Raw genomic sequence first — 10,164 nt, forward strand, 5'->3', positions numbered from 1 at the left:
GCAGGGATAGCTGGCTAATCTAAATGAATTCAAATACCCAGGGCCCGATAAACTTAATTTACATATGCTCAAAAATGGCTCCTCTTTATCCTAGAACGAAAATACTAGTGGAGTTCCATAGGTTTCTATACTATTACTAGGCTCAGTGCTATTCAACATCTTTATTACTGACTTTGATGATGGAATACAGCACGTGCTTGCCAAAGTTACAAATGACACCAAATTAGGAGTTGTGGCTAATACTGCAGAGGACAGTATCAGAATTAAAAATGATCTCGACAAATTAGAGAGCTGGACAGAAATTAAGAAAATGAATTTCAACAGGGAGAAACGTAAGGTACTCCACTTGGGCAGAAAAAACTGAAATGCAGAAATACAGGGTGGAAGACATCTGGCTTGACATTAGCATGGGGTGGGATTTAAATTGATGATTAAATGTGATCTCTTCTAGTTCTATGAGCCTATGGTTCTATGTTTCTGTGAAATTCACAAGCATGTGGGCAATTTCAACAGAAAGGAGAAAACCATGAAATGAACAAAATCTGGCTACCAGTATTAAAAAGACCTGAAAATCAGGAGAGTAAATAAAGAGCAACATAAAAAACAGGGGAATTCCAGACAAGAAACAATCAGGTCCAGCCAACACTTCTCAACAAAGGATTCCCCCTGGCATACAGCAGCCAGGCTTTGAAGCTGCAAGGCCATTAAATGCTAATCAAGGTGGCCAATTGCAACATTCACACTTGCCTCAAACTGACAAGCGTTCTTTCTCCCACCCTGGACATTCCACAGATATATAAACCTCAACTGCCTCATTTCCAACAGACCTCACAATCCCTGAAGATGCCTGCTATAGATGTGGGTGAAATGTCAGGAGCGAATGCTTCTGGAACATAATCATCATCATCATCATCATCATCATCATCATCATCATCTTTATTTATACCCTGCTACCATCTCCCAAGGGACTGGGTGCGGCTTACATGAGGCCGAGCCCACAATACATCAATGATAAAAGCAATAACAACAATTAATACAAACAATAAAATAAAACTCAAAACAAAAAATAAACAATAGACATTAACAGTAACACAATGACATTTAAAAACCTATGGCTGGGCCAAATGTAATAATTAAAATTTAAGAATAATGCTGAGCATGAACAGATGAAATATGAACTAGGATAGAGTTTTCAGAGAGGGATGGGGCGTGCAGACATTCCTAGATCAATAGTAAAGTGCATTTCGAGGACATATTGCTGGGAGTTTCCTTATTCTGGGAAGGCACACTGGAACATGGCCATTCAGCCTGGAAAACTCACAACAACTCAGTGATTTCAGCCACGAAAGCTTTCAACAACTATTTCCAATTTTTGATCCATTCTATGAGATGGCTTTAATTATCTTAGGAAAAAGCATCTGTCTATATTTAGATCAAATGTGCAAAAGTGATTTATAAATCCAGCATGCACCTTAACGTTATTATACCAAAGAAAATTATGCCACCAAAACCTGAATTTTTGACCATCAAGTTCCAAGAGTCTTTCATTTCTAAGCAAAGTAATTCTTTCAACCATATAAAAGAATAGGACTGACAATATCGTTTAATACTTAGAAGCCCCAGATGATTCCTTTCTTTAGCATCATACAGTGTTTTGTTCTGAGTTTCTTTGCCTGCCAGACAAACCAGGATATTTTCTTCTGCCATTCCATGTAGGGTATTCCATTTTTTATAATAGGAATAATTTGAAAACAAAATAATAGTCTTGGCAACACATTTGCCTTTATTATTGTGATACCTCCCCCTGCCACAGGATAAGTGTACCTTTCCTAATTTTTTCCAAGTCTTTTTAAATTTCTTTCCAGACTTTTTCTTAACTATTTTGAAATAAAAAGACTGTTGTCCTTAGTAAATGTAATTCCGAAATACTTAATCCCTTTTTTCCCACTTCGAAATTAGAAAGAGCAATTAACTCATTTTCAGAAGACATAATTTAGTCAACAGTTTTATCACTGTTTAAGCTCAGAACAAGTTTCCTCATTGATGACACGTATTCTGATGTCATTTCTGCTTGATTTCCATAGGTTTTCCAGTCTATCATTCTCTGTGGTGCCTCTGTTATGTTCTTTTATACCACCTAAAAGGTTTTATGTTAAAAAGCAAGGGAGAGCCAGGAATCTACTGATAACTTTAAGACCAATAGACTTGTTTTAGTATGATTTTATGTGGATTTTGATCCATTCCTTCTGATGACATCATAAATAATTTTTGTGGGAGTGGGATCCAAGTAATGGAGTACAGAAAGTAGCATATTATGTCACTGACCATAAACTGTGAAAGGGTTATGTAAGATGATAGAGAGTTTGTATGAAAATTATAGATGGCGTTTCTTTTCATAAGTGTATGTTTGCTTTGAATTGTGGACTTTGTTGCTTGGGTATTATTTTCTGATTCTTTGTAAATCACCCTGAGAACATGTTTGAAAGTCAGCACAAAAATGCTAAAAATAATCAAAACAAGAAATCATAATTGCTGCAGACCTTTTTGCTAGCACTGCATGAAGTGGATAAGACTGTGTTATATAAGCAATAAGCATATTCCCAGTAGCCATGGTTATCATATTTTTGGTACTAATCAGTAATTTAACAAGCATTTCTGTAGGCGTTAGGCAAACCTATTTCACAAAGATGCTTTCAGGTACCATGATTTTTTTTAAAAAGGCAGGTTCTCAATAGCAAAACTGCAAGACAAAGAATGCAGCTTTCTGTTAAAAGTGAAATTGTACTATTTTTATATCCACCTGTATCCAAAAGAGAGACAGGTTCTCAAAAGGTTTTTGGCTCACCTTACATTACAGCAATGGATTGGACAGTCCCCTTGAATTATCGAATGAGAGGCAGAGGTGTCATGTCATCCCCCAAGATCCAGAAACGACTAAATGTGTAAAGTAAAGTGGAATGAAAGTCACACTCTATTTCAATCTAGTGTGCAATAGATTTGTGCCTATAGTAAACTTATAGTCGTGCTGCGGCTCTTTTCCTGTGATAATCCTTAGATTGCATAAGGATTATGTTTACCAGACAGTGGTTCAGGATGCAGTTAGCTATTAGAATTAGGTAGGATGGATCATCGGGTTACTGTCCCAAGTGCAGAGATGGGCAATCACATTAGTTCAAGTTTTTTCCATCTGAACATTAGGAAGAACTTCCTGACTGTGAGAGCCATTCAGCAATGGAACTCTCTGCCCCAGAGTGTGGTGGAGGCTCCTTCTTTGGAAGCTTTTAAAAAGAAGTTGTATGGCCATTTGTTGGGGGTGCTTTCAATACAATTTCCCTGCTTCTTGGCAGGGGGTTGGACTTGATGGCCCATGTGGTCTCTTCCAACTCTATGATTCTTAATGGCTATTGACAGATGAAGATAGTAAATGGGTCAACAGAAGCCTATTCCTCTATGGGGAGAAACTCCTAGACTCGATGGGGATAAATTCTCTAGGACCCAGAGAAATGGTTTAGAACAGAGATTTCAGGTTAGTCATATCTCTAGAAAAGCTCTAATTCATGAAGGATATGCTCTCCATGACTTCCAGTTATGATGATCTCTAGTATCAGATGTAACTTTGGATAAGATTGGCTGAAGAGCAGAAATAGCAGAATGCTATTGTATTTATATCCTCTTTGTGGGCTTTCCAGCAGTATTTGGTTGTCCACTGTAGGAAGAAGAGGTTTGTCTCAAGTTCTGGAGCTCCCTACTGAAAGCAGGCCTGCTCTCTATTATTTTTCTGCCAGAAGGCAATGCTTTTTCCCCCAGGTAGGCTTTAGAACTGACTGGCTGCTGAGGATGAGGCTTTCAATTGAAGGTACCATTCTTTTTTATTATATACCTCTCTCTGATATGTGTTAAAGTTACCAACTCATTTTTGTCTGAATGGTGACAATTATTTAATTGTGTTTCAATATTTAAAGTTATGTCTGTTTTCTCATCTCCTTATAACTTGCCTTGGGTCTCAATACTGAGAGAAAAGTGCATCATCATCATCATCATCATCATTTAATTACTTATTAATCACCCTCCATCCGAGAATGCTCTAGGCGATTTACAGCTAAATTGTAAAAGATAAAATACATACATACAAAAATTAAAAATTAACAGGGATCGAATGCTCTAGTAAAAAGCCAGGTCTTAAGTGCGAGAGTAAAAGGCCCTAAGTCACGCATGGCTCTCATGTAGGGTGGCAAGGAATTCCATAAGGCAGGGGCAGAAATAGAAAAAGCCCTGTGTCTGGTCCTTTCCAAGTGCACTTCTCTAGGATCCGGTATATAGAGTAAGTCGCGTTGGGCTGGTCATTGCGACCTCTGACGATGGGAGTAGGAGAGGCGATCCCTAAGGTACGATGGATCCTGGCCGTAAAGAATTTTAAAGGTCAGAACTAACATCTTATACAGGCCACGGTACTCAGTTGGAAGCCATATGTAAATGTTGCAGCACTGGTGTTATATGGCATTTCATGGGTGTTCCTGTGAGTAACCTGGCTGCCGCGTTCTGAACGATACGAAGCTTTCAGGTCGTAGACATCGGAAGGCCAATATACAGGGTATTGCAATAGTCCAGCCTAGACTTGACCGTGGCATGGAGGATAGTTGCTAGAGCCTCGTCAGATAGGTAGGGTGCCAGTTGCCTCGCTTGTCGTAGATGGAAAAAGGCCTGTTTGCTGGCAGCAGCGACCTGAGCTTCCATTGTCAGCTGCGAATCCAGGACGACACCTAAGCTCTTAACAGTGGTCGATGGAGATAGGGCGGCACCATCAAAAGTGGGTAATGGAGGAGTCAGACCTGCCGGGCGGCCATGCCAGAGAATCTCAGTCTTCACCTTCAGTCTGCTAGCACATAGCCAGTTCGACAGAGCTTCCAGACATAGGGTGAAATTGTCTGGTATTGACGTTGCTCCAGGCTTCAGGCGCAGAAGGAGTTGGGTATCGTCTGCATATTGGTAGCAGTCCAGGCCGAAACTCCGAGCTAAACTAGCAAGGGGTCTAACGTAGATGTGATGATGACGACGACGACGATGATAATAATAATAAGGATTTAAAGATCAAAAGGTAAAAACTATAGCATAAACCAGTAAAGGTGGTGGTCCCAGTGGTGATAGGCACACTGGGTACAGTGCCTAAAGTGCCTGCACTTAAAAATTATTATTATTATTATTATTATTATTATTATTATTATTTACAGCTTTTATATTCCGCCCTTCTCACCCCGCAGGGGTCTCAGGGCGGATTACAGTGTACACATATATGGCAAACATTCAATGCCAATTTTGACATACAACATATACAGACATAGACAGAGGCTATTTAACTTTTTCTGGTCGCCAGGGGAGCTGTCACTTTCATCGTCCATCTGCAACACTGATGAAGTACTTCCACATTCCCCACATGCTTTTTGCTGGAGTGCTTGCTGGAGTCTTTTTTTATGGCCTCATAAATTAGTTAATTTAGCTTCCCCACACTTTAAGGTAGTACCTAATTTTCCTACTTGACAGATGCAACTGTCTTTCGGGTTGCAAAGGTCGACAGCAGGCTACACAATTGGTTGGAAACCCATTCCAACCCGGGCTGTCTTCGAACTCATGACCTTTTGATGAGAGTGATCTTAATGCAGCTGACACTCAGCCAGCTGCGCCACAATCCCGCTGCGTCAATTGGCACTGACAAAATTACCATCTGTCAGCTGCAAAAAGCCACCCTACTCCGATCTGCACACAGTATTTGCCGATACATCACATATTCCTAGACACTTGGAAAGTGTTTGACAGGTGATCAAATTCAAAAGCCAGCATTACTACACTGCTGTGTACTAATCTTGTTATGTATCAAATAATAATAGTACCAATCTTTATTTGTATTCTGTCCTATCTTCCAGAGGAGACTCATGAGGTCCTTAAGGCTCATCTATACTTAATCTGAGGTTATTCTGGAATAGCAATATTCCAGTCCACCCCCCGGGAATAGCGACAGTGCCTTTTCCCATCCCATGGGTGATTGTGGAATCTAGGCATACATAGTTCAACATCTAAGTATTGCTTCCCAAATTACCAATTCCAGAATTCAAGAAGATGTATTTAAAGTGAAATCATAGCATGATAACCTAGTAGTATGTTCAAAAGATAATGAATATTCAGAAATCCTGGGCAAATATAATTCCTGCTGGGTGAGATGTAAAGCGGGCTGAGTAGGCAAGCTCTGTGAGTTACATCTGACTCTCAGTTCAAAGTCTTCCCTGCCTCTGTGGTTTAAATTGATACTGGGTTGGAAATGTGCCCTGTAATTCTTAGCAAATTGGAATGGAGGGGGATGGGTTAAATTACCCCAATGGGACCTAAAATAGTGCACACTATATTAGCTTCTTTTTATCAAACTGACACCTGCTTTTTCAAACTGGGAGATATTAAGAACTAACCTTTGATATAGCATAGAGTACTGCTGATTTTTCCTTTGATATCCCACTTCTGAAATGCTGAGCTTTTGAGGCACGTTTGGTTCTTTGCCAATTAATAGCAACAGCATCCATTAGAAAAGTATTTAAATTGATTTTAGTTTCAGCATACAATTTGAAGCTTCACAACTGCTGGTAAAGTTATGATTGTTCCTACAGGGTGGAAATATGAACAGTTTTGCCTGGTTTTTGTTGTATCTGCTGCTATCAAAAGTTACAGGAAATGCAAAAGAGGATTGTTTTTTTTAACATGTGATTTTGTAAATTTGAAGCACTGCCATGTGTAACAGCCCCATTGCTACAGTTAAATGCAAGGGAGGGTGGGACCCTTAAAATTGTCTACTAACTCTGGGATCACTTTCATCTTGTGATTCCTTACTTTTCTCTTTTTTTGGGAGGTAGCCAATGGTGCCTTTGCCCAATTGCGTGTAGTTGCTAACTGCTAGAGGTCCATTCACCCTACATGATTATAGAGCTATTATTCCACGTTTATTGCCATGGTTCTGCCCTATGGAATTTGGGATTGGCATTTTAGGCAGGAGCCTTTAGTTCCTCTAGTGCAGTGTTTCTCCACCTTCCTAATGCTGCAACTCTTTAATACAGTTCCTCATGTTGTGGTGATCCCCAACCATAAAATTACTTTTGTTTCTACTTCATAACTGTAGTTTTGCTACTGTTATAAATCGTCATGTAAATATCTGATATGCAGGAAGTATTTTCATTCACTGGACCAAATTTGGCACAAATACCGATATGCCCCAATTTGAATACTGGTGGGGTGGGGGTGGGGGGTGATTTTGTCATTTGGGAGTTGTAGTTGCTGGGATTTATAGTTAACCTATAATCAAAGAGCATCCTGATCTCCACCAATGATGGAATTGAACCAAACTTGGAACACAGAACTCCTATAAACAACAGAAAATACTGGAAGGGTTTGGTGGGCATTGACCTTGAGTTTTTTGAAGTATAGTTCACCTACATCCAGAGAGCACTGTGGACTCAAACAATGATGGTGTTGGACCAAACTTGGTATAAATACTCAATCTGCCCAAATGTGAACACTGGTGGAGCTTGGGGAAAATAGGCCTTGACATTTGAGAGTTGTAGTTGCCAGGATTTATAGTTCACTGACAATCAAAGAGCATTCTGAAATCCAATGATAGAATTGGGCCAAACTTCCCAAATAGAACCCCCCATGATAACAGAAAATACTGTGTTTTCTGGTGGTCTTTGTTGACCCCTCTGACACCACCTCACAACCAGGGGTGGCTGAAGCAATAGGCAAGATACGCATTTGTGTAAAGCACGAATCCCCGAGGGGCGCTCTTGAGGTGCCCCTGGTGAGGACCTTCTGGCATCCCAGCTGGAGCAAAGTGAAGGCATCCCTGGCTGGGAGGCTCCCTTTGCCCCACAGGCCCCGCACCCCCAAGGCCCCCACCTGCACATGGCTTGGAAGCTAGGAAGAAGAAGAAGGAGGGAGGAGACCCCGAGTGGAGAGCCCATCAGCCTTGCCATGCCGCCCCAGGCTCATCCCAGGCTGCAGGATGTGGCAAATGGGAGGAAAGGAAATGAAAGCAAAGCCAAGAGGGAAAAAACTGCACCTCTGTGCTGCTTCAAGGGGCGGCTTCTCTTTCTCTTCCTTCCTTCCTTCCCTTCTTCCCTTCCCCGCCCTGCCACAGCTGCAACACGCAGACACCCCACGATGGACCCGAAATAAAGCAGACCCGGTTTGAAAGGGGAGAGGGAAAAGGAAGAGGAGGAGGAGGAAGAAGAAGGGCAGGAAGGCCCCCTTAATAATACTAATTATAATAAGAGGCAAAAGAAGGGACTCCCTTTGCAGCCATCTGGACAAAGCGGTGCCTAGAACAGTTGGAAAGGGGTCCCCCAAAGGGCATCCAATCCAGCCCCTTTCTGCCAAGCAGGGAGGGAGGAAGAGAGGAAAGAAAGAAAGAAGAAAAGAGGGGAGGGAGGAAAAAAGGAAGGAAGGAGAGAGAGAAAAGAATAGAGAGAAGGAAGGAAAGAGAGAGAAAAGGAAGGAAGAAGGAAAGGAAAGAAGGAAAGAGGGAAGAAAAAAGAAGGAAGGAAAGAGGGAAGAAGAGAAGGAAGAAAGGAAAGAGAGAAGGAAGGAAAGAAGAAAAGAAAGAGAGGGGGAAGAAAATAAGGAAGGACAGAGGAAAGGAAAGAAAAAAAGGAAGGAGAGAGAGGAAAGAAAATAAGGAAGGAAAGAGAAGGAAGGAATGGCACCCCCGCACACACACAGCAGGGGGCACCTTTCCTTCCTTATCTTTCCTTCCTTATGATTGGTTTGGCAAAAATATTTTTTGCTTACACTTGAAAATTACCTAGGGCTGGCCCTGCTTGCAACCCCCCAGGGGTCCTGTTTCTCATCAAACTAGAAGCTCAAGAATTTCATAAAATTGAACCATCACAGTTAAAATGGAATAATAACACAATGTGAACAAGTCCTGAGTCATATGCTTTTTTATTCTATACAGGAAATTTACATATATAAATGTGATCATAGTTTTATCATTGCCCAAATGGACTGAAATCTCTTGGTTTTATATCTGTGTCTACCTGCAGGGAGCTCAGATGTCCAGATTCGCAGATGGGAACATGCAACATGCAGAGGTCAGGATGTGATATATACTTAATTGAGATATGGTTTCTACCAAAGCTCAGCTGCAGCCCATCTGCTTCTACTTTTCAGCTTCTCAATACCTGTGAAATTCCAAAGTCTCACTATGTTCTCTCCAAACCTGCAATGTAAAAAAATAAAATAAAACTATACAACTATACCAAATGTTCTCTGTATATTTTTATCCTGCTGGAGACACTGTTATAATCAGGTTTTTCTTCCCCTTTCTTACCATGGTGACAGATTCATGCTCACACAGAAACACGTGACTGGTTCCAGTAAAGGGTGGTAAGGTAGCACCATCATTTTTCTGCATAGAGATAATATCTCTGTAACAAAAATTGTGACATGCCACCATTGTATCTGAAGACAGCTCAGAATTGGGATTTGTGCAGTGCAGTGCAGTGCAGTGCAGGAAAGCATGCGATGCACTGCAAAAATATGTGGCATCATTTCTGAGTAGTCCCTCAGCATAAAGGGGTCACATATCAAACCCATCTAGGATCTTCTAAACATAGTTATCAAACTGGAAATCAGCTATCACATTCCCTGTAATTGATCTGTACTCCCTCCCACATCTAATCTTGGAAGTTAAGCAGATTTATCCCAGTTAGTACATGAATGGGAGACTGCCAATGAATACCAGGTATTTCAGAAGGAAGAACAGGCAAAGCCCCCCACCCCCAAAGTATTCTTTGCCTAAGAAAACCCCACAAAATCAATGGGGTTGCCACACAACATGAAGGCACATATTTATACAATTGGAGTTTATATCTGAATGCTGCTTCAGTATAATAGCTCCCACCATACATATATAAGGCATAGAAATCCTTTTGCTCCTCTGTGAAGCCTTATAGGTGAATCTGTTTGAAAATCTATGTGGAAACCTACACATGGGGTCTATTAGCCACAAGCAAACAGACATCACACATTTCTTCTTATATACTTGGATTTCATGAATCGGGACATCTGTAAATGATATATACTTGTGATTATTTTTTCAAGACAATTCTTGTGTGGATCTTTAGTCTGAAT

The 10,164-nt window shown here is 40.8% G+C and overlaps 1 long non-coding RNA gene across 1 annotated transcript in view; it reads left to right on the plus strand.

Annotated features, from left to right (window-relative positions):
• Positions 1–9,275, plus strand: part of LOC137096389 (uncharacterized) — a 48,017-nt gene extending 38,742 nt beyond the window's left edge. The window contains exon 3 of the long non-coding RNA XR_010909425.1: positions 9,075–9,275. This is a non-coding gene — a long non-coding RNA (uncharacterized lncRNA). The remainder of the gene's footprint in view (positions 1–9,074) is intronic.
• The last annotated feature ends 889 nt before the right edge of the window (positions 9,276–10,164 follow it).

Source organism: Anolis sagrei, chromosome 2, assembly GCF_037176765.1.
Source record: "Anolis sagrei isolate rAnoSag1 chromosome 2, rAnoSag1.mat, whole genome shotgun sequence".
Lineage (NCBI taxonomy): Eukaryota > Metazoa > Chordata > Lepidosauria > Squamata > Dactyloidae > Anolis > Anolis sagrei.